This window comes from Camelus bactrianus, chromosome 1, assembly GCF_048773025.1.
Source record: "Camelus bactrianus isolate YW-2024 breed Bactrian camel chromosome 1, ASM4877302v1, whole genome shotgun sequence".
Taxonomy (NCBI): Eukaryota; Metazoa; Chordata; class Mammalia; order Artiodactyla; family Camelidae; genus Camelus; species Camelus bactrianus.
The window spans coordinates 8,445,819-8,470,611 of NC_133539.1; positions in this window are offsets into that span (position 1 = coordinate 8,445,819).

Genomic DNA, 24,793 nt, shown 5'->3' on the forward strand with positions numbered 1-24,793 from the left:
AGCTGAGAGTTGGGATTAAAAGGGATCGGCTGCAGGCAAGAACACCAAAGAACTGCAGAAGAAAGAAATTAGATGTGAGGGTTCGAGAGACGCAGAGAAGGTAAAGGAGTGGGGAGACTGCCCACTGATTGAGGAAGTTAAGGGGAGTGGTGTCTCAGCATTGTACATCTATTAAAAACCATTCCGTCATACTTCAAACAGGTGACTTTTATGGGGTGGAAATTGCATCTCAATAAAGCTTTGAAAAAAGAAAGCAAAGGTGTGTCTAGTACTCAAGTGTGAGGGGCTTGCCATTACATTACTTCAGGGTCACTTCCAAATGCCTCCCCAGGATTTAGCAGAGCCTAGGAAAACTGATTAGACCTTGTGAGAGGGTTTGCTTGTATATTTGTTTGGCTTGGGTGGAAATCTAGGAAAGGAGTGGCATCCATATTTGGGTTAACATGGGTGGAAGGAGACACTGTGCACTGGGGCAGAGATGGTCTGTAGATTCCTAGCTCAGTAGACCCCGGGGCTCAGGGCCAGAAGCATCCAGGAGAGTGTGAAGCTGGGATGATGGGCGGACATCTTGGGAATGACATTAGATTCTGCTCACAACGTGCAGTGGAGACTTACTGGAAAACTACAGAGCCTCTAATAGCAATAAATTTCTCTTAAATACAGCAGAATTTTCCAATTACATGCTTTGGTATTTACTTTTGTGGAATGCTTACTCTTCTGGCTCAAGCTCTATTCCATTAACTCAGCTCTTTCAGAAGTGTGTTCTTGGGATTAATAATTCTAGGAGATATGCAGTGAGAAGAAAGATTAGACGGTCAAGTACATTTGAGGAAACTCTGCAAACTCTATCTTCCTCTGAGAGTCACAAGAGACAGTATTGTATTAGAGGCTCTGAGAAGGTCTGCAATAGGATTCATATTTCTCTTTAGCCCAGTGTTTCCTACACTTAGCTGACCACTGACATTTTTTTTCAAATAGCACAAATCATCAGAGAAATCCCTGAGAATGTCGCCTCACTTGAAGGAATTTGCATTTGAGCAAAGGACTTCCACGTGGAGCCGAGATGGAACTCCACATCATTCTGTGCTTAGTATTTTCTCATCCATTTCTTCATTCTTTCGGGCACAGTCTTCTCCCAAAGTGTTTGAAGGCAGTTTTGGTTTCGTTTAAATGAGGTCTGTGCGATTGGCTCTGTCAGGGCTGGGGAGCTGGGGTTGCTTCCTATTTGTCAAAAGCAGCAAACTGTTGAACTATAATCATTCAGCGACCACAGAATGCCTCTGGGGAACTGATGCTGTCAGATCTGGATATTAGTCTTTGGTGGCCTGACTGTAGTAATTAATACATAATGATAATGCAAATGCTAATGAAATTAGCAATGCAATTGCTATTAATATGGTTTAGGCGTATCGTTACTGGCTTACCGCCTTCAGTGAAAGTCTTTGCTCAAGTCAGCCTCCCTTCCCGATACTACGTATCGCAGCGAGTTAACACTTCTCTTTGGATCCCCTGCCTTGCATTTAGTAACTTCTAATCACGCAGAACTGCTCCATGCTGCTTTATAATTCTTTTTTATAACTTCTGAATGAATACCACAAATATAGCAAATGTTCCCAACAGACGAGATGCATGCCAAATATCAGACTGGAGGAATTAAAATAAAAATAGTGGTTTAGAACTCAAATGTAGCAAATATTGTGAAGTAGGAACAAGGAGAAATCCATGCAGGGTTAATATGCTGGTTGTTACGGTAGACAACTCGCTTAGGTGCCTCCGCAGTGCAGAAGCGCAGGCCTTCCTAATGGTGCGCTCGCAGATGTCTTTTCATTTGTGTAATTTCTACCTCTGCCTAGGACGCAATAGAACTTTGACACATTTGGAGAATATTGCTTTACTCTGTGAATTTTTCTGGTTCATAATTGGGTGACGGGCTGATTTGTGCTGTCCATGGTGGTGACATGGTGCGTCTTGTAACGACCGGTAATGTGACGGGGAATTCTCCAGGCTCTTCCTATCATTTTCTCACCCTTCAACTATTTCTGCATTCCCTTGATTTCTCCTCCGTCATGTTGTCTCTTGACTTCTGCTTCTGAGTCCTCTTCACTGTTTCCTCGTCTGGTGACCCATTCTAGGTACATCTCTAAGTGGGGGTACACTTGACTTTGGTAGAGTTTTGGTTGTCTGTCTCTTCTATTTTAGTGTTAGTGAAATCATGTGTCAAATAAGAGTTTCTGTGAAAACCTTAGATCACATGACAAAGCCGGTGGTAATTAAGAAGGTTGTCCTTACCGTGAAAGACGAGGGAAATAGCAGAGTGGGCTCATTAGGTTAGTAACAGAAAGCGGCTATCTCATAATGGGTATCTAATGGAACCATTTAATAAAAATAGGTACAAAATACTAGTGTAATTAGATGAAAGGTCATAGATATCGTCAATTTAGGTGGAGGTGATATGAGAAATAGGAATTAAAACTTCCAGGAAACTATCTCCTGGAGATTATTTGAACCGCAAAAAAGTGGTTTGCATTTCCAGCTTAATAGCCAGAGGCACAGTACGCCTTGTGCTGGGATGGTGGAGAGAGAACTCTGCAGGTCATCGCTCGCTGGAGTGTTGAGGGTTAGGTCTCGTGCGTTACCTGATGCTAGAAAAATAGAGCTGCCTGAACTCTCAGTCCCTGAAAGGAACTAACCCGCTCAACTGTTCCTTGACTGGTATCAGTGAGTTTCTTTACAAGATAATTATGGGCAAGATTTCCAAAGGAAAAATGATCAACTTTTCTATTACTTAAGAAAACAACAACAACAACAAAAAAGACTAACTTCCATTAGGATTTATCAAATTTTACCTTTACAGCATACGAGTTTCGCCTTGTGACGATGTTTCCCAGCATGTCTGCACATGTGACATTCAACCTCCTTTGTTTTCCTCTCTCTCTATTAATTCCTGCTGCATCTAAGGCGACTTAAAGGCTGCTTCTCTCTGAAGTGACTCCTGACCTTCACTGGCAGTGCCTTTGGCTCCCACTCTTGCTGTTGGGGATGTGCCTTGCCTCTCCCGATGGACTACAGGCGGCAGAGTGGGAGGTGCCCCTCTTACCCATTTTGGTAGTGTTTTGTCTTTTTCGTCCTCACGTCTCTTGTGCCTGGAGGCGTGCTTGGCTGCTTGGTTCCTGAGGAGTACACAATAGATATTTATGAATGAAATAATCAATGAAAGGAGAACAGAGTTGGCTTACTGAGAGCTAGCAAGTGTGTGCATCATGATTGTTCCTCTTGGTGGCAGAGAGAGACTCTAACTTGAACCTCCGTCTTCAGGGATCCAGCACCTACGTGGCACATACAAGGGCACCTCGTGGCGTCAACATCTGCTTCAGCAGCTAACACTCTTCTGGTCCCACTCCCCTCTTGTCTTCTTGTGTGATAACTGAGTCCAAATGCCATGAAGGAGTGTGGGTCTATTATTGGCAAGTAAAAATATAGGCACCCAGTTAAATTTGAATTTAAGATAAACGGTAAGTATGTTTTAGTATAAACATGTCCGCATACACTGTAATTTATGTCAACTTTGTGTTGGACATGGACACAGCTTTGCAGAGACCCCTTGAGAAAAAAATGAATGAACGTGTGCATCCTTTTCTTCAATATCGTGGTGACGGTGTATTCTTGCATAATGAATCATCACTGTCCGACAGTTCCAAAAATCCATATTCTTGCTTCTCTCTGTGTTCCAATTTGCAGTTTTGAGGGTACTTGTCAATCAGGGAATTACTATGGTATGATCAGCTGTTGTTCATGGTAGCTGAGAAATATTTTTGCAACATTAAGCAATTGCCATTATTACTGAATTTGTTTACGTGTAGGTTTGATGTAACCCACATAAGGCAAGATACTGCTTTTTCACACATTCTTAGATATTTACATATTACTTAGATATTGCTTTAAGAAATGGTGGAAATGAGATATAAGTGATAGTGATCTGTAGGATGAAATTAAAATATTTTGTAATATTTTCTATTTGAACACCTATGTAAAATTCATGCCTTGTTTCCAAATTTAAGTACTGCTTCAAAACTGTTATTGATAATTCCATTCTCGATTGCCTGAACAGAGCAAAGCTTTTCTTTGAAATTGAAAAAAAATTTGTTTTTCACATCCCTAGTATTTATTTATCTTATAACTAGAAGTTTGTACTTTTTCACTGCCCTCATACAATTTGACCTCTAGCTCCCCACCCCTTCCCACCTCTGGTAATCACAAATCTGATCTTTTTTACTGTAAGTTTGTTTTGGAATGTAATTGGCCTACAACACTATGTTAGATCCTGTTACTCAACATGGTGATTAGATATTTCTCTACATCTCAAACTGATCATCAGGATAAGTCTAGTTATGATCTGTCACCGTACAAAAATATTACACCGTTATTGACTTTATTCCCCACACTGTACATTTCCTACCTGTGACTCTTCTATTTTGCAAGTGGAAGTTTGTACCTCTTAATCTCTGTCACCTCTCTCTTTCCTCCCCTACCTACCTCCCCTATGGCAAGCACCTGTTTGTTCTTTGTATCTGTAACCCTGTTTATGTTGTTATGTTTATTCATTTGCTTTTTTAATTTAGATTCCACATAAAAGTAAAATCATACAATATCAGTCTTTCTCTCTGTGTGACTTGTTTCACTGAGCATAATACCCTCTAGGTCTGCCCATGTTGTCACAAAAAGGCAGGATTTCATTTTTTTTTTAATGGCTGAGCAATATTCCATTGTATATATATACCCCATATCTTCTTTATCAGTTCATTTCCCGATGGGCACTTAGGTTGCTTCCACATCTTGGCTATTGTAAATAGTGCTGCAATGAACATAGGGGTGCGTGTGTCTTTTCTAGTTATTGCTTTTGTCTTCTTTGCATAGATACCCAGGAGGGGTGTTGCTGGATCATATGGTAGTTCTATTTTTAGTCTTTTGAGGAACCTCCATACTGTTTCCCACAATGGCTGCACCAATTTACATTCCCACCAACAGTGTACAGGGGTTCCCTTTTCTCCGTATCTTTGATAACGCTTGTTATTTGTTGTCATTTTGATGATAGCCATTCTGACAGGTGTGAGGTGATATCTCATTGTGGTTTTGATTTGCATTTCCCTGATGATTAGTGATGTTTAGCGTATTTTCATGTGCCTGTTGGCCATCTGTATGTCTTCTTTGGAAAAATGTCTATTCAGATCCTCTGCCCATTTTTTATTCAGTTGTGGGTTTTTTGTTGTTGTTGTTGTTGATGTTGACTTGTTTGAGTTCTTTGTATATTTTGGATATTAACAACTTACCAGATATATTGTTTGCAAATATCTTTTTCCACTCAGTGAGTGGTTTTTCTATTTTGTTGATAGTTTCCTTTGCTGTGCAAAACCTTTTTAGTTTGGTGTAGTCCCATTTGTTTATTTTTCTTTTCTTTCCCTTGCCTGAAGAGACAGATCTAAAATAATTTTACAAAGACCAAGGTCAAAGAGCACATTGCTTGTGTTCTTTTATAAGTTTTACAGTTTCAGATCTTATATTTAAGTCTGAAATTCATTTTGAGTTTATTTTTGTATATTATGTGAGAGAGTAGTCCACTTTTATTCTTTTGCATGTAACAATCCAGTTTTCTCAAAACCATTTGAAGAAGCTATCTTTTCTCCATTGTATATTCTTGGCTTCTTTGTCATAGATTAATTCCCCAGATAAGTGTGGGATCATTTCTGAGCTCTCTATTCTGTCCCATTGATCTATGTGTCTGTTTTTGTGCCAGGATCATACTGTTTTGATGACTGTAAGTTTGATGACTGATAGTTTGAAAACAGGGTGTGTGATACCTCCAGCTTTGTTCTCCCTTCTTAAGATCATTTTGGCTATTTGGGGTCTTTTGTATTTCCATACAAAGTTTAGAATGATTTGTTCAGTTCTGTGAAATATGCCACTGGTATTTTGATAGGGACTGCATTAAATATGTAGATTGCCTTGGGTAGTACAATCACCTGAACAATATTAATTCTCCCAATCTGGGGGCATAGTATCTTTCCATCTGTTTGTGTTGTCTTCAGTTTCTTTCATCAGTGTCTTATAGTTTTCCAAGGACAGGCCTTTTACCTTCCTAATTAGATTTATTCCTAAGTATTTCATTCTTTTGATGCTATGGTAAATGGGATTATTTTCTTAATTTCTATTACTGATATTTTAGTAATAATGTATAAAACATGAAACAGATTTCTACATATTAATTTTCTATCCTGCAATTTTGCCAAATTCAGTGATGAGATCTAGTAGTTTTTTGTTTTTGGTGGTGTTTTTAGGATTTTCTATGAATAGTATAATATCATCTTATCTGCGAACAGTGACAGTTTTACTTCTTTATTTCCAATTCAGATTCCTTTTATTTCTTTTTCTTGTCTGATTGTTGTGGCTAGGATTTCCAATACCGTGTTGATTACACACACACAAAAGAGAAAGGAATCCAAAAGTAACACTAAAGATAGCCATCAAATCATAAGGGAAGAGAACAAAAGAAGAAGGAAGGAACAAAATAGAACTACAAAAACATCCACAAAACAATGAACAAAATGGCAATAAGTACATCCTATCAGTAATTACTTTAAATATAAATGGACTAAATACTCCAATCAAAAGTTATTGAGTAGTTAAATGGGTAAAAAAAACAAGACATATATTTGCTGCCTACAAGAGACTCACTTCAGATCTAAAGACACACACGGACTGGAAATGAGAGGATGGAAAAAGATATTCCACGCAATTGGAAATCAAAAGAAAGTTGGGTAGTAATACTTACATCAGACAAAACAGACTTTTAAACAAAAATGGACATTACATAATGATCAAGGGATCCATCCAAAAAGATATAACAATTGTAAAAATACATGAACCTACATAGAAGTATCTAAACACATAAAACAAATATTAATAGACTCAAAGGTAGAAATTGAGAGTAACATAGTAATAGTAGGGAACTTTAGCACCCCACTTACATCAATGGACAGATCATCCAGATGGAAAATTGATAAGGAAACCCTGGTCTTAAATGACACATTATAGCAAATGGATATATATATATATATGTTATATATATATATAACATTCCATCCCAAAGCAGCAGAATACACATTTATTTTTTCAAGCACACATGAATCATTCTCCATAATAGATCACATACTAGGCCACAAAACAAGTCTCAGTAAATTTAAGAAATCTGAAATTTCAATTTAAGAAAATTGAAATAATATCAAGTATCTTTTCTGACCACAGTGCTATGAGACTAGAAATCAACTAAGAGAAAAAAGAAACTGCAAAAAAAAAAAAAAAAAAAACAAAAAACAAAAAACAGATGGAGACTAAACAATGTGCTACTAGGCAACAAATGGGCCACTGAAGAAATAAAAGAAGAAATCAAAATATACCTGGAGACAAATGAAAATAAAAACACAAAAGGTCTGAAATCTATGGGACACAGCAAAAGTAATTCTAAGAGAGGTTTATAGTGATACAAATCTACCTCAAGAAGCAAGAAAAATCTCCAATAAGTCACCTAATCTTACAGCTAAAAGAAGTAGGAAAAAAAGGACAAACAAAACTCAAAGTTAGTACAAGGAAAGAAATCATAAAGATCAGATCAGAACTATATGAAATAGGGACTAAAAAAAAAAGGAGAAAAAACTGATAAAACTAAGAGCTGCTTCTTTGAAAAGATAAACAAAATTGATAAACCAGACTCATTAAGAAAAAAGAAAGAGGGCCCAAATCAATAAAATCAGAAAAGGGAAAAGTTACAGCAAATACTGCAGAAATGCAAAAGATCATGAATTACTCTGAACAGTTATATGCCAATAAAATGGATAACCTAGAAGAAATGGACAAATTCCTGTATATATATGATTTCCCAAGACTAAGTCAGAAAGATATAGAAAGTATGAGCAGACCAATTACCAGTAATGGAATTGAATCAGTAATGCAAGAACTTCCGACAGACAGAAGCCCAGGAACAGATGATTTCACAGGTGAATTCTACCAAACATTTAGAGAAGAGTTAACACCTATCCTCCTCAAGCTATTCCAAAAAACTGCAGAAGAAGGAATGTTTCTGAACTCATTCTACAAGACCAGAATTACCCTGATACCAAAACCAAACAAAAATATCACACAAAAAAAGAAAACTACAGGTCAATATCACTGATAAACATAGATACAAAAATACTCAACAAAATACTAGCAAACTGAACTCAACTTTACATTAATAGGATCATACACCATGATGAAGTCAGATTTATCCCAGGGGTGCAAGAATGGTTCAATATCTAGAAAGCAAGCAGTGAGATACACCATATTAACAAACTGAAGCATAAATATTATATGATCATCTCAAGAGATGCAGAGAAAGCTTTTGACAAAATTCAACATCCAGTTATGATAAAAACTCTCTAGAAGGTGGGGTAGAGGGAACATACCTCAACAATACAGGCCGTGTATGATGAGCCTACGACTAACGCCATACTCAACAGTGGAGAGCTGGTAATGTTTCCTCTAAGATCAGGAACAAGACAAGGATGCCCAGTCTTGCCACTTTCAATCCTTTGAAATTGAAATTATTAAAAAAAACTATATTGTCTCAGTTGGCTTATACTCAACACAATGCAAATTATGTGACAATTTTGATAACAGTGACATTTGAAAGGAAAGTAAAAAAGAAATTTTGTGGAATCATATATAATATTTAGTTAATAATGTACATTTAAATGTTATTACTCTGGTAAAAATGCTGACCTACAAGCAGAACCTAATAATACTAAATATTGCCTAATAATGTTAATTATTATATTTTGCTGATATTTAGTCATATAAAAACCATAGCTTCACATATTTACTTATTTTGTTATTATGAAGGTATAAGGATAACATTTTATTTAATAGTTAATTTGATTTATAAGATGTAGATATTTAGACATAAGCAAGGGAACTTTCCAGTCTTGCCCTAGGCCCCACGAATTCTGAGGGACCAACCTGCACAGAGAGGCCAGCAGGAAGGTGAGGGAGGCCACCTTCTCCCTGAGCACCTGGTAAAGGCTGAGCTGACTCTGCAGGAGCCCCTGGAATAAGAAGTACTTATTTTCCTGTCACTGACCCTAAGTGAGGTGTGAAGACACCTACATTAGCTTGTAGGGCTGCCGTAACAAGTCACCATACTCTGGGCTTGCTTAAACCACAGAAATCGATTGTCTCAGTTCTGGAGGCCCGAAGTTTGAGGTCCAGGTGGCAGTGGGCTGGTTCTTTCTGAGGCTGTGAGGGAGAATCTGCCCCAAGCCTCTCTCCCAGGTCCTACTGACTTGATGGCCATCTTTGGCATTCTTTGACTTGTAGAAGCATCACTTAGATCTCTGCCTTCATTTTCACATGGCGTTCTCCTTGTATGTATGTCTGCCTCCAAATTTTCCCCTTTTTTATAAAGACACCAGTCCTACTGGATTAAGGACCACCCTTATAACCCTACTTTGACTAATTACATCTGCAATGATCTTATTTTCAGATACAGTACTGGGGGTTAAATTGGGTTCGTGGACTTGGGGTGGGGGTTGGGTATGGGGTTGAGTTTACAATGACGGTCAGGCATGGGAGCAGACACTTCATACACTTGGTAGTTGAAAAAAACTAAATTTTTAATTTTGCTTTTATTGTTTGGTGAAGAGGGGTGATGGGGCTGGGGTCTGTCAGTATGTCCCTTCATTCAAATACCCCTGGCGTCCAGTGACAGTACTGCCTTGCCGTGTTGAAAGTTGGGCATGTACTCTGCTTGCCACCCTTGGGCAGAGTCATAATTTCCTTTTAAGATGAAGATCTAGAGGAGAGGGAGATTTAAATGATTGCTATAAGGTTAGGCTCATTTAATTGCATGTAGCTTAGATCACATTAACATGAAACAAAAATAGTATATTTATTAAACAAGCCAGATGAGATAGATGAGATAAAAAATTTCTAGATTTAGGAAGGTATCAGAGTCAATGTTGGTAATTATTCTTTGTTAAATATTAAAAACATGCAAAGGGTTTTATAAAGGAAGCCCAAAATTGAAACTTGGCTTTTTAAAGATCTGACAATGAGTGGGAAATGACTAAGATACAAGGGCAGGCAATGCCAGGCTGGCGTTTGGTGGACCGTAAATAACTATGTCTGGAATGGAGACACACAAGCTAAACATCATAATTGCCTATATTTGCAAGCCTTCGATCTGCAAATTTCATGGTATTTTTTTTACCCTACTAGGTAAATATCATAGTTATGCTATGGCCATCTTGCTGCTCTGACTGGACCAAGACCTTCATGGGGGAAAACAATTGCCTGTGGGGTTTGGCTCATTAAGTCCATTTGAAATTTGTTTTGTGAGTTTCACCATCACCTGCAGATGGGTGGAACTGCTGACTGCCTAGTCATGGCCTTCCTGAGATGCTTTTTCGGTTGGTGGTACTGGGGAGGTGAGTGATAAATATCACACTGTCTTTGGCAAAACTCCTTCCTGTGTACCTGCAAAATATACACCATTTGGATGGCTAATTGGCTCCTCCCACAAGAAGATGGGCAAGCTCCTTGAGGATTAATTTTTTTCATTGTGGTCACCTATTGCCAGCACTTAGAACAGTGTCCAGCAAGAGGTAAAAACTCAAAAGACTGATAGTCAAAGCTATCCAGTTGCCACATTGTCGTGGCAGGATGGAATATCTTAACAGAAAGCAACATAATTATTCATGTTATGTGAGAGTAGCATCTTCCAGAGTGTGCTGAGTCACCGGTGGGTGGCAGAAGGGAGGGCGTCTTACTGTCTTCCTCCTTCAAGGTCATGCCTGGACCTCCAGCCCTCTGGGACCCCAGCTTGGATTTCTGCTTGTTGCCAGTTCTCAGTCATGTGTCATGAGTGAGGGTTTCTTTCTCCACCTCTGGTGTACTCTCAACAGTGTGGCGTAGTCAAAAGACATAAGCAGTGGAATCAGATCTGAATCCCATTTCTTTTGCTCCTTTTTAGTTTTGTGTTGGTGAGCCTGTAGTTGAGGCAGGTATCAGGATGGGAAGGGTAATGTCACCTGGAGTGAGTATAACAATGAATAGGATTGTGCATTTAGGACAATTCTTGACAGTCATAAAGGCTCTTGGGGACACAGTTTCCTACAGGCCCCTCTGTTTCTGTAAGTATTATGGGAAGACAACTAACTGTCCATTTTTATGGGTTATCTTTTTTTAAGAGAATTGTATAGCTCCCATCTTAGGGTGATAGAGATAATGTTTCCCAATGGAGCAAAGGGTTAGAGCAGGTTTGCTTGTGGTCCTCTATAGAGATCTAGATTCCCCAACATCGAGATTGCTCAGCTGTGACACAAACTCACTCTGCTTGCAGCATCCACCTTGGTCCCTCTTCATCACCTCTTTGGGGTTTGAGGGACAAAGAGGGCTGAAGTGAACATAACACTCATGCTTGCTGTGCTGTGAATCATAAAGTCCTTTGTCTCTGACTCAGGGGTCTCGTGTCTTCCGCCAGGATCCATGAAATTGTCACAGGTTTACTTGTTAGCTTGTAAGCAGGATCAAATCTCAGACCATTCACTCTTCTTGACAACACTCAACATACACTCAAAACATTTGTTTTGTTTTGCTTTCTTTATTAGATATCAAGTTTTTGGAAGTCAGAGGCCATGTTGTTTATTTTAACGTCTCCAGTCCTAGTAAAGAATAGACTCACGGAACATTCTTGGTTTAACTGAACTGACCTGGCCTGGCTGGTCTGTAGCATAGTTTTTGCTTCCTCAGTTAACTCAATCTCAGCCACACCTGAGAGTCAGCCAGTAGAAAGGGAGGATATAGGAAGCAGGCTGATGGAGAGGAAAAGAAAAACCCCAAATGCCTTCATTCCTTTGCCGTGTTTCACCTATGTCTCCCTCTATAACCATTTGTTTTCATGGGAAAAAAATCCCGAAGTAATGTCCTCTTCAGAAACACAAGGAAAAATGACGAGTGATCACTGCACATGATTCAGAGTCATTGTATTGCAGTGCATGTGGGAACAGGGCATACCTAGCAGAAAGGTCCCAGTGAAGGCCTAAAGGAGTCCTCCCTGTGCGTGGCAGGGAGAAGTCCATCCTTCCTCCCAAGATCAGGGGGAGTGAGGATGATGGATGCAGAATGCAGGAGAGATTCTTCAGTGGAACATAGTTGGTCAAAGAGCTGCCCGGTGGCAGACCCCTCAGTCCCAGGACAGGAAACTTATGCTACCTTGGATGTTCTCCAGGATCTGAAGCAACTGCCCAAAGCAGTAAGGGAATTGAGGACAGCTGGGTGTTACTAGGCAGGACTGAAGGCTGTGTAGACCAAAGAGTGGCTGTGGTCATCCTCCTTGCCCCAGTGCTAACTCTGCATGGCTTTGAGGCTGTCATGTTAGCTACTAGCCACACAGCTCCAGAACTATGTCTCCCCACCTGAACCCTGGAATGAACTCCTATGCATCCCTTAGAGCCCCAGGCCCTTTGCAACAACTTGACTGACTCTGTGGAGCTGTGCCTCTAGGCAGGAGGCAGAAGGTGCTATGTTTCCTTGATTAATATGCCTGTCATTTACCAAACATTGCTTGAATGTCCTGGACACTTAAATTTACTATGTTTTCTTATTTTTTGTATTCTTGCTGCTTTGGCATTTGGGGCTCACTGGCTGTGGTGGGACTGGCCATCAACTTGCCTGAGAGTGAACCTCTATTTGCAAACCAACTGATGCAAAGCGTATACCCCCCAACCACCTCCATTTTGAATTATGAGGCTTTTATACTCTGGCCCAAATTTGCCCTTCCCTCATCACTCCAGGGCCAGGTTCCAGAGAACTTGGGACAGTGCCCATAACTGAGAGCTCACTAGAATTGTTAAAAGTAGCCAGTCCTAAGCCTGGCTTGCTTACCCTATCCTGCCCATTTCTTCCCAAGAAAACCACAGTAAAGGCTCTTTGTCCATGTTTTTCCCTCCTTCTTCTTTCTCCAGATGGACCCTGGTGCTTCCTTGTGTGGCCCTGCAGGGCTTGGAATGCCTTCTTGTACCGGGAACTATGAGTAACAAACTGTCTTTTCCATAGCTGTCTTCTGATTGGTTCCCTCATGACACCTGAATAGTAACAAAATCTACACTTTGAAAAAGTATTGCCCTCTGAACTGTGATCAGGCTCAGGGGAGAACTTTTTCTTGCTCTTTATTAAAGAAATATATATTTAGGACTTGAGTAAGAATTCTTTGTTCAGATTTCCCATGGAATCTTACATAAAAAAAGAGCGTGATGGACTTTCAAGAAGTTTTGCCCCTTTAGAGGAGTCTGGCGGAAAGAATGGTGAGCCATCCACACCCTGGGACACTGCACGCTGTTGGAGACCGAGTCAGCGTTATCAGGGTTGACTTGGAGGCATTTTCCCGATTTCTTTTTGAGAGAGGACCAAAATGCAAAGAGAGGTTTGTAACAGTATCCTCTTTTTGTAGACATTTAAACAATGGCATAAATGATCCATCTATAGGCATATGTCCGTGTGTTTGTGTCCAATGATGAGCATAAGGAAGAACACGGAAAGATGTAAGATATGTTAATATAAGTCAGTCGGGGAAGGTGGGATGATGTGGGGTCGGGGCAGGGAGAGGAGAGAGAGGAGAGAAGAATAAAATTGGTGGGTGTTGGGGGGAGATTGCACTTAAAATCCCATGTCTCCGTAATTATACTTGAACAGTTATATCAAGTTAGAGGTGTGTGAAAACGTATAAATACTTTTTTTTAAGTTCCATAATTTTGTGACTCAGCTTTTTAGAAGAATTATATTCTGTGACTCAAGGCAATATCATTTTGCTGTGATTTAAATCCCATGACTTAAGTTTAAATGGAGGAGGAGAGACCTTTGCCCGCCATCCACCTGCTGAGCTCAGGTGCGCTTCTTAGAATTGCTGGGTTTTGAGGTCCTACTGCCAGGCAGATGTACATAGACCTGAAATGCCACCTCCCTGTTCATATGTCTCATTTGTGGGACCAGCAGGATGGGAAGAAGCAGCTGTCTCTGTGGAAGGGAGCCTGTCTGTCCGGATAGAAAGAAGTGATTCTGTCCCTCTGGTTACAGCCCACCACAGACTCACTCGCTCACTGCCCTGCGGTCACTTGGGCCAGACAAAAGCCAAGTTCTTTTCTCACAGTGCAGGGCCTCCTACCCTGCAAATTTAGCCCCTTCTGCTGGGTGTTACTAAGCCATGAGTCTAAATATGGCACATGGCAGTTTGATGGAAATCATTTCCAGTAAAAGAGGATGTTTCCTCAGCAGTTTTGAAGCTGGCGCTGACTCAAGCATCCTCGGGGGAACCCATTTAACTGGTCATTAGGGAGACAGCAAAGAGGCATTGAGGAATTCTGTAACAAGATGCATATCCTGTGTGGAGGACCCCCGGGACTCTCTGACCATCGGCTCCCTGTGCCTGTGGCCGAAATTTTCCTGGGGCTGCTGAAAAGCCACTTGCTGCCACTAATCTGTTATTTGGGAGCACAGGCTTATAGACGCTGGGTCCAGCTTTCCAAGGAACACGTCCAGAGGTGAAACGTGGCATTCAGTCATTCCGTGTCTCAAGCCGATTAATACCCCATCTCTTCATCCGCAGAGGCGAAGTAAATTGAAGCCTCAAAAGGATGGATGAAAGTTTATGCTGAGTTTTTCAGGCCAAATATTTACACTGTTTTAAAGGCCACATGTACGCTTATTTGCCAATCTAAATTTTTGAAAATCAGGGTATAAACAAATGGGATTTCTTCACATGGACCATACAGTCCAAAAAAAAAAAAAAAAAAGTTTACTTGAGGGGTATTTGGGTTTGTCTACTAAGGAAACAAGTGATCCTGATGGGAGTAAGTAAAATTGTCACAAATAATCAAGGATAATATTGCGGATTTATAGATGTGGTGCCTGAAGGTGATTAAGAAGACTAATTACCTGAATTCTAAAAAGGACTTTGCAATCTGGGGTCATTCGACAGTCTCAGTTTTCTACTGGCAGATCTGGAAAAGCAAGGGTTACATCTTTTAAATGAAGCTCGGACTCATAGAATCCTCAGAGCCGGAAGTCTATTCCATTAAGGTTTGTTCCTGTTCCCAAACATTCATTTATTTCCACACAATTGATATAGATCTTTAGGGAAGCATTTCAAATGATCTGAATGGCAAGAATGAGAAAATACATTTAAAAAAATGGCAGATATGCTAAAAATGTATTTTTTAAAAGGATCAGCTCAAAACCACAGTTACTTAACCAAGGAACCATATGACTAACCACAGCTGCATGGTTAGCGAATTTATGAATGTGTGGAGTCAAGGAATGTGTCTTGGGCATAAACTAAGGGGTCAGAACCTTTTTATTTATTTCTTTTTTTTTAAGTGTAGAAATTTTCCCCTAGGAAATAGGAATTTGTTAAGTTTGGTAATGTAGAATTACTTTTTTTTTTTTTTAAAGAGTCGTTTGAAATAGTTCTTCTTAAAAACAGAACTATTTTTAGGTGCAACCCATTGCTGCTGGCAGCGCAAGTGTGGCTGTACTCATCTTTGGACCCGTTGCTCTTTTCACACTTTAGTCTTTGGACTCTGTTTCTGTCTTAAAGTGATGAATCTTTATCCTTAGGATAACTCTTGGTGCCTTTCCCATAGGAGGTGAAGGTCAGGACTCCTTGTAATCAGCACTCTCTGCACATGGTCCTGTAGCCCCTAGGGATGTGAGGACCTATGAGGAGATTTGCATGGAGATAGGAAAGGCTGGTGAATCCACCCAATTCAAAGGGAGTTTAGCTCCAGAGACCAAGACCTTAAGCTAAGAGGGCAGCCTCAGTCAGGACCTCCCTTGGGGTTCCCGTGACTTCACTGTTCTCAGCCTCCGCAGGGCCATGGGCTGGGCCTGGGTTGAGGGGACCGGCTGCTTCTATGGCAGTGATGGTCTCGGGTGTGACAGTCTATAAAAAGTGATACCTGTGGACAGGTGGCAAGGCTGGCAAAGGAGACAAGGAGATAAACATGACAAAAAGAGGCCAGACTCTGATTGCATTGGTTAGAGGTTTTTACTGAGCAGTCAAGGAAGGAACAGCAAGATTTTGCTTTTTTATGCTGGTAAAATTCTTGCCTTGGTGATGGCACATCTGCAATATGGTAGAAATATGCTAAGTATAGTCTTTCACCTGACTTTTGAACTCTTTAAAAAATTGTTTTAATTGAAGCATAGTCAGTTTACAATGTTGTGTTCATTTCTGGTGTACAGCATAACAATTCAGTTACACACACACACATATATATTCCTTTTCATATTCTTTTTCATTATATGCTATTACAAGGAATTGAATGCAGTTCCCTTTGCTATGCAATAGGACCTTGTTGTTTATTTTGTGTATAGTAGTTAATATTTGCAAATCCTGAACTCCCAATTTATCTCCACCCCTGCCTTACCTCCTTGGTAACCCTAAATTTGTTTTCTGTGTCTGTGAGTCTGTTTCTGTTTTGTCAATGAGATCATTTGGGTCCTTTTTTTAGATTTCACATATAAGTGATATCATATGGTATTTTTCTTTCTCTTTCTGGCTGACTTCACTTAGTATGACAATCTCCGGGTCCATCCATGTTGCTGCAAACGGCATTATTTTATTCTTTTTTATGGCCGAGTAGTATTCCATTGTGTATATATACCACAACTTCTTTATCCTGACTTTTGAACTCTTGACTCAAAATATCCTCTCTGCTTTGTGTCATGAGCATTTCCATTTCTATGCTGAACATAGAGATATCTGATCCTGACGAGAAAAAAAAATACAAAGCAATTGTTTGGTAGAACTAATACTAATATGATAAGATACGATATGATACGTACTATATAATACAATACTAACCCACTCATTTTTAAACTATTACTACCAGTGCATCTTATAAACCACTGACCCTTATATAGGTTAGAATGCACTAGAGTCTTTAGTGGGTTTTGAGTAAAATGCTCAGAAATCTAAAATCTTCTTATTTTTGTACTAATAGCATTCATACTTTGTTGCTAACGGTATTAGGGGGTACGCAGGAAGAGTGTGTGCAGTCCTTTAGAGGAAGCAATGGAAGCACCTAAAAGAGGAGGAGGAATTCTCAGTCCTATAAAAGCCTGCTCGCAGAAGAGGTGTCGGTCGGCAGGAGCTTCACGGCAAGTGCAGGGTTTGGAACCATCCGGATTTCCTAGGGAATGTCCTCAGGTCATTTAATTCAGCCTCAGTTACCACCTTGCAGGGAACTTGTAAAGATCAGTAGTACCGTACAGAAAGCTGCCTGGTGCGGGGAGTAAACGCAGTAAAATTGGTGATTATTGTCATTGAAATGTGAATTCTAAATAAAAATGAACAATACGACTCATTGTTGTGGAATGACACTTTAAAATCATCTGGAGCCGCTCACACCACATGGATTCTTGCTCCGATGTGAGCGGTAGAGCCAGAACGCCAGAGGGCTGATTTGTTCCAAAACCCAAATCTGTCTGCAAAATCTATGTGTTCTGAAGATGGGTAATTTTTACGATATTTGTCTAAAACACTGGAATTAGCTGTGGATGGAAAAACTGGATCTTAGATCATACCATGGAAATCAACTAACCTCATATGTCTCAGAAATGCACCCAGAGGGCCTGTGATGGCCACAGCACACACGTCTGTAGTAACTGCTATTGACATGAAAGGGACGATGAAAATGCCAATGCACCGGATCGCACCTATTGACGAGAAAAAGAAACCTGGCCACACTGGCGCCTGGGGAAGTCCCTGCAATGCACATTTCTTCTTTGTCTTCTCTCTCTTCATCTCTCTTCCTCCACTTCCCCTTTTCTTCCTCCCTCCCTCCTTCCTTCCTTCTTTTGTTCCTTCTTTCCTTCCTTTTCTGCTGTTCTCTTTTTTTCTATAGATTTCTCTAAAAAGTCACTCACAAGTGTCAGAAGGAAGGCAGACTGAGCTTAAGTGCCATTTGCTCAGAGGGGCTACAAACCTGTGCCGAGAACGTCAGCTGTCCAGTGCTCTTAGCAACTGGAGCCCAGGGGCAGGCTGAAACTGACCAAAAGGAGATGTTGCAGATAACCCAGAGAGACACACAGTCATCTGCTGGACCCTTAGTCCATCTGTCCTTGGTACCCAGCTACGCAAGGTGCTGCGTAAGGGACTTTTATGTCTCTTCTGCAGAAGAGAATCCAGCAATGGTGAATTGTATAAGCAGATTTGATTTTGCTTATTTTCATTTATTTAATTGTTCTAAAAATGGAAGTGGAGTTGATTTACCATACAATAGTAGCTGCAGGTGTACAGCACCTCATATTTTTACAGGTTCTACTCCATTAGAAGTTATTAAAAGATGACGGCTGTAATTCCCCACGCCATACAGTATATCCCGGTTGCTCATCTAATTTATACATAGTAATTTGTATTTCTTAATCCCATATCCCTGATTTGCACCCCCCCTTTCCTCTCCCCCTTGGCAACCACTAGTTTGTTTTCTATATCTGTGAATCTGTTTCTGTTTTGCAAATTCATTTGTTTGTATTATTTTAGATTCCACATATATGTGCTATCATACAGTATTTGTCTTTCTCTGACTTATTTCACTAAGTATAACATTCTCTAGATCCACCCACATTGCTGCAAATGACAGGATTTCATTTTTTATCTCTGTTGACGGGCACTTGTGTTGCTTCTCCACATCTCGGATATTGTAAATAATGCTGCTATGAACACTGGGGTGCATGGATCCTTTTAAATTAATGTTTTTATTTTTGCTGGATATATACCCAAGAATGGAATTGCTGGATCATATGGCAGTTCTATTTTTAGTTTTTTGAGGAACCTCCACATTGTTTTCCATTGTGGCTGCACCAATTTATGTTCCCACCTGCAGCGCACAGGGGCTCCCTTTTCTCCACATCTTCGCCAGCACTTGTTATTTGTTGTCTTTTTGATGACGGCCATTCTTACAGGTGTGAGGTGATATCTCATTGTGGTTTTGGTTTGCATTTCCCTGATTATTAGTGATATTGAGAACATTTTCATGTGCCTGTTGGCCATCTGTATGTTTTCCTTAGAAAAATGTGTATTCGGGTGTTCAGCCCATTTTGCTTGATTTTTTTGATTTTGAGTTGTATGAGCACATGCAGATTGTAAATTCTGAACCGAGAATGTAGCCAGGTTCAAGTAGAGTGGATAGAGAAGCCAGTTCAGAGGTCACTCCATGACAAGTGACTCACTCCTTACTATTTTTGTATTTTACAAGTTCTATGTTTTTCTAAATATAAGGTTTTATTCTAGTCCTTTAAAATCACAACAGTTATTCTCTAACTGGAAGTTACTAACTCAGTAACTTGAGAGTAAATTGCTCACAGGTTCTGACATAAACGAAAAACTGTATTTTCTCTCCACATCTGTACATGTGATGGGAGGTACATTTGTTTTGTGGTAGCAAAGATCAGTAAATACATTTTCAAAGCTATTCTCATACTGGACTTCTTTTTGATCTATAAGTTCGTTAGCAATGTGCTAAATTTCCAAATATTTGGAGACTTTCCAGATATCTTAGTGCTACTAGCTTCTGATTTAATTCCACTGTCCTCAGAGAGTACATTCTCAGAAGTTTACTGATCTATCTTGATGAATATTTCACGGGCACTTGAAAGCAGATTTGTTCTGAAGTTTTGTAGCTATCTTTGTGGTCAGATAGGTCAAATTGTTTGACAATGTTATTTAAAATTTTCTGATACTGATTTTTAATTTTCTTTTTTGCCTGGTTCTGTCATTTCCTGAGAGGAGGGGCATTAAATCTCCACCTGGGATGGCCGGTTTCTTTCCAGCCCCCTTTCATTCTGTCAGTTTTTGCTGATGAGTCACAGCCAGCAGTTTGGAAAGCACTGATCTGGGAGACCAGAGACAGAGAAATGGCCCAGCCTTCAGTGGCCACAAGGACGGCACAGGGCTTGATCATGGCCAGGGAGGCTGAGTAAGATCAGGGGAAGTTGAAGTCCAAGGACACAATATGCACAAATGGCTGAGTTAAAACGCAGATGGAACACTGGGGGCCACCCACGGAACAGCTGGCAGATGCCTCCCCAGCGAGGATTTGACTGTGAGCAAATCTGGAATCAAGGGGAAGACGAGGGAGCTCATAGCTCAAGCCTCCCCACCACGTGGCCCAGTAAGAGCTGAGTGCAGAAGCTACAGAATGTTCTAGCAGGGCTGGGAGCCAGAGCATGTCAGGAAATGTTCCTAGTACAATGACTTCGGTGTCTCACCAGAAGGGCCCTGAATCTCCAATCCCTAATAATGTGTTACGATTTTTCTTCCCATTCACTCCCAGTTTGTATAAGCTTCAGGCCCTACAAAGCCTGGATTCACCCCACTCTCTTCCATCACCTTCCATCTGGGCAACCTTTGGTCAGTTTAGCAGCCTGGCCTGTTTCCTCATCAGTGCAATGAGGCTAATAACAATATCTACTTCATAGGTCTTTAGGGGACACGATTAAATGAGTTAATAGGTGAAAAAACCATTTACGGCAGGGCCAGGTGCATGGTGATGCTAAGTTAAGAGCTTTTTGAATAGAAATAAACAAAAGAAACATGGCAGTTTTAGGGGGTTTAGGTTTTAGGATTGTCCAGCCTAGGGTTCCAGCTGTGACTACTGTGCCTCGAGTCTCAGTTTTCTCATTGGGAAAATGGGGATGTTAAGATTTTCAAGCTTTTCAAATTCCAGGCACCTGGTGAGTTCTATTATTTGACTCACTCTCAGGCTACTTCTTGTAGCTTTGGACTTAGCTACTCTCCATCTGCCCAGCGTGGAAAACTTGGGCACAAATAAATATGCCACAAAAATTATCAATTCTACATTTCAAAGCAAAATCTAAATTTGATTAAAAAAAATTATCCATATCTGTGTCAACATTATTAACATGAATTATGGAGGATTGGCTATATTTTGTTCTTCTTTCTTACCAATTATTAACTTGATTTGGAGTTAATTTTTTTAAATATTTAGCTTAATTGTTAATAGAATACTTATATGTGTCTATATGTGGATATATACAATGTACAAATATATGACTATTTCATTTATAATCAAGCCAAAGGTATGCACACATAATATTAGTCTTTCTCTGGCACACAAATGTGTATGTTTTGTGGACTTCTGACTAATTTGAACATCTCAAAATGTTGGGACTGGCTTGGGTGTCGTATTTTATTTTCTATGAAAATGACATCCAATTTTAAAATAATTTCCAAAGTTGACAGAGAATTCTTCTAATGATCACCTGTTTAAGATTCTGCTTCCATGTTCCAATGCCATCTTTACAGCATTCCATTTCCCGAGACTCTCCCCCTGTGCCGAGGGTGCCCACGTGGGTGTGAGTGGTAATTTCAGTGGACATAATCGTCAGGCAGCGGTGAGGGCTGCTTGAATGTCAAACACATCCTACATGTCATTCTTCAGCACTGCCTCCACTTCTGCCCTTCAAACCTCTAATGGTTCTTTAATATATCAGGTCAGGATGCCAATAAATAGGCTTGATGGTTGTTTAAATCTGATTTTAAAGGTGAAGAGCGTGAAGGATTCGACAGCCAAGTTTTCAGTTTCATTATTGATGACAAATTTGTTTAGTTACAAAGTCGAGAATCTCTTTACAGAGCCCAAAACAGTTAACGTGATTCAAAAACAACAGCCTAGTCCAGGTAGAAAAAATATAGGGATGGAATAGCAAAGTTCTTACCTGAAATTTTTAAGGGCAGCATTTTACACAATAGGACATTCGTCTATGAATCAGCACACAAGACTTTGTTTAACTGGCACATTAAATGGGCTGATCTGAAACATCGCCTCCTTAAACAGTGTTGTTGTATCGACGATCACTTTTTATAGTTCGCACCAGCCAGAGGGAGGCTATGGTTGAAAGGCAGGCATAGTCATGGCATCAAAGATGTAGAAACTGAGAATTTCTGGAAATGATTTATGTCCACTTCTTACATGCTAAGCCAAGATGACCCCAATAACGCCTGTGTGCACTGCTTTACAGAGTCAGCAATCTGTCTGCCTTGTTTGATTCTCCAACAATAAACGCTGGAAGCATCTTTACTGTTCCTCTTGCACGTCATACATCAGAGGTTCTCAAAAACACCAGTGTCGGTGCTGAAGCCCACATCCAAGTCTTAAGACTCCAAATCTGGTGCTCTTAGCTCTAAGCAGGTGTCGTGGGATGCCAAGGAAGTGATTTTGGCATCTATGTCTCTTATCATCTCTCCTTGGGGAATCATAGACCTTCGCCATCTTTCAGGGCTTTGAGAACCTGAAAAACAAATGCAGGGCAATTGCCAAGTGATGAATGTCTTCCTTACCTGCAACGCACTGTGTTACGGTCTCGGTGTAATAAAGCGCTCGTGGGCTATCCCGTATACGTCAGTTGAGAACAGGTGACAATTATAAACAGACGTTTATCCATTTGGACCTGTGCCAGGAGCTCTCTAGAGGTGCGCTTGCTGAGATGCTCTGCATCCCCAGGGCTTTGCCAGCCAGGGTCCAGGTTGCCTGTGGAGCCAACCAGAGGTGTTCATGGAGACAGAGGCATGGTGCGACCCCCAAATGGTGCCAGCGGGGAAAGGGAGATTGAAGAACGCAGCATTCAGAGACTTGAAAAAGTTCAAGGACATTTTAAAACGCATTTAAAGTCTTAGTGGGTGGGACGTCTGGCTGCGTGAATGACTTATTTTACTCTGTATGCATTTGTGTGTATCAATGTTAATTACTGAACATGATTTGAGATCTGTAAATGAGAACTGGAAAATCCAGACTTGTTTGCATGTCGGCTGTTACATAACCTTGGTGACATATAAATGGAAAGGCAGGAGGGAAGCTAACATTTTTGGGGCACCTACTCTGTGATGGGCGCTCTGTACACATTGTCTCATTTAATCCTCATGACAAGTCAATGGGATGGTTACTTTTATAGATGTTTCACAGATGGGGACGCTGAGTTCACAGAGGCTGAGGAGCGTGCCAGCTGTCTCGTGGCTGAGCTGTCTTAAACGAAAGCCCATGCATGGTAGTTACTGCATTTTCCCTTCCCCATGGTGGGTTTAGATGCTGCCTGTCCCTGAGAGAAGATGCATTTTCTGACGGGCTCATCCGTAATCAACAGTTTCAGAAAACTGGCAATTCAGGGAAAGTTTGCATATAAATTTAGACATGAGCTTATCTTAAAATTGTCAGACTCACAAAGCCATGATTTCTGTGGGCATCAGTTCAAATTATTTTTCAGACAGCGGTTTCATACCCATGAATAGTTCCACAAATTCTCCCCAATGCAAAATAAGAAGTGACTGATTGTATCTCAGAGTAAATTGTTTTCAACTCATCTGTATTTTTTTAAAATAGCATCTTATGAGAAAGCATTGTTATTTAGTATAAACTATTCAAGTCAGTTCATTTTGCATTTGGTGATGCTTTAGTTTCCTGATAAAGAATCAATGGTTTTCACACTGGGATTCTCTTTTGAAGTAGTCACCATCAATTTTTCCTACTTTCAAACTTTGTTAATGGGAAGTGTTGATCAGGTTGTAGGAAGTTGAAGAGACATCAGAGAGAGAGGGAGCCGTGGCAAAGTAAAGTGGGTATGTATTACTGATTTTTTCACTTCCAGAAAATTCTTGACCAAAAAAAAAAAAAGCCCTGGTTAATAAGTGCTTTAAAAAAAAACACTTCAAGGTTGGATTATAAATAAGGAGATCAGGAAATAAGAGCCTTAAAGAGGTGCATGTATAGTACAGAGCCCACACTCTGTCGTTTGCACTTGTAATAGCCTCAAAATTTGTCTTCTATCTCTTCCCCCAAATTATTGAAGTATACGAGTCTTTCCAACTTAAGATGTCATAACTATAAGATAGAATCAGTAGTCAGTTTATTCTAACTTAACCGATATTAAGACTAAAGTACTCATTATAACAACTTAGAAACCAAGGATTCTTCTGCTATAGCCTTTGTTCCTTGAAATTAGGATTTAAAAATGGCCAAGTGTCTGTAATTTGCATTTCAGGAATTTCTTAATTTTGTTAATTATAAAAGTGATGAAAAGTCTACCTTCTACAAATTCAGAGTAACAGTCACAGGGAAGTGCAGCGCCGCTGAACGCATTCCGGGAATGATGTTGATGGAACAGCTCAAAGCTTCTCAAGCTTCCTGTTCTTACTTCCTTTGGGTTTATCTTTTATCAGATCCTCATTGTTGGTATTAACCAGGTGAAAAATCATCGATGCCAGCGCCTTTTCCATGCCACATCAAGATCTTCAGTGGGAAAACCTATGTCCATAAAGAGCCACTCACTTGTTCTATGTATATTCTTACTTCATTTACCTGAAGCAACAAGTAAAAAATGACTTCATGGTGTGATTCCAATTATATGACATTCTGGAGAAGGCAAAACTATGGAGACAATAAAAATAAAAGTGGTTGCAAGAGGGGGGAGGAGAGATGAAGAAGCAAAATAGGGAGGACTTTCAGCACAGTGACATTACTCTGGGTGACAGTATAATGATACATATATGTTAGATATCATTCATTCAAATCCACAGAATGTTCAACACTGAGAGTGAGCCCTAAGGTAAGCTATGAACTTTAAATGATTATATCCATATAGGTTCATCCTTGGTTAAAAATGTACCATGTTAGTGATGATATTGAGAATGAGA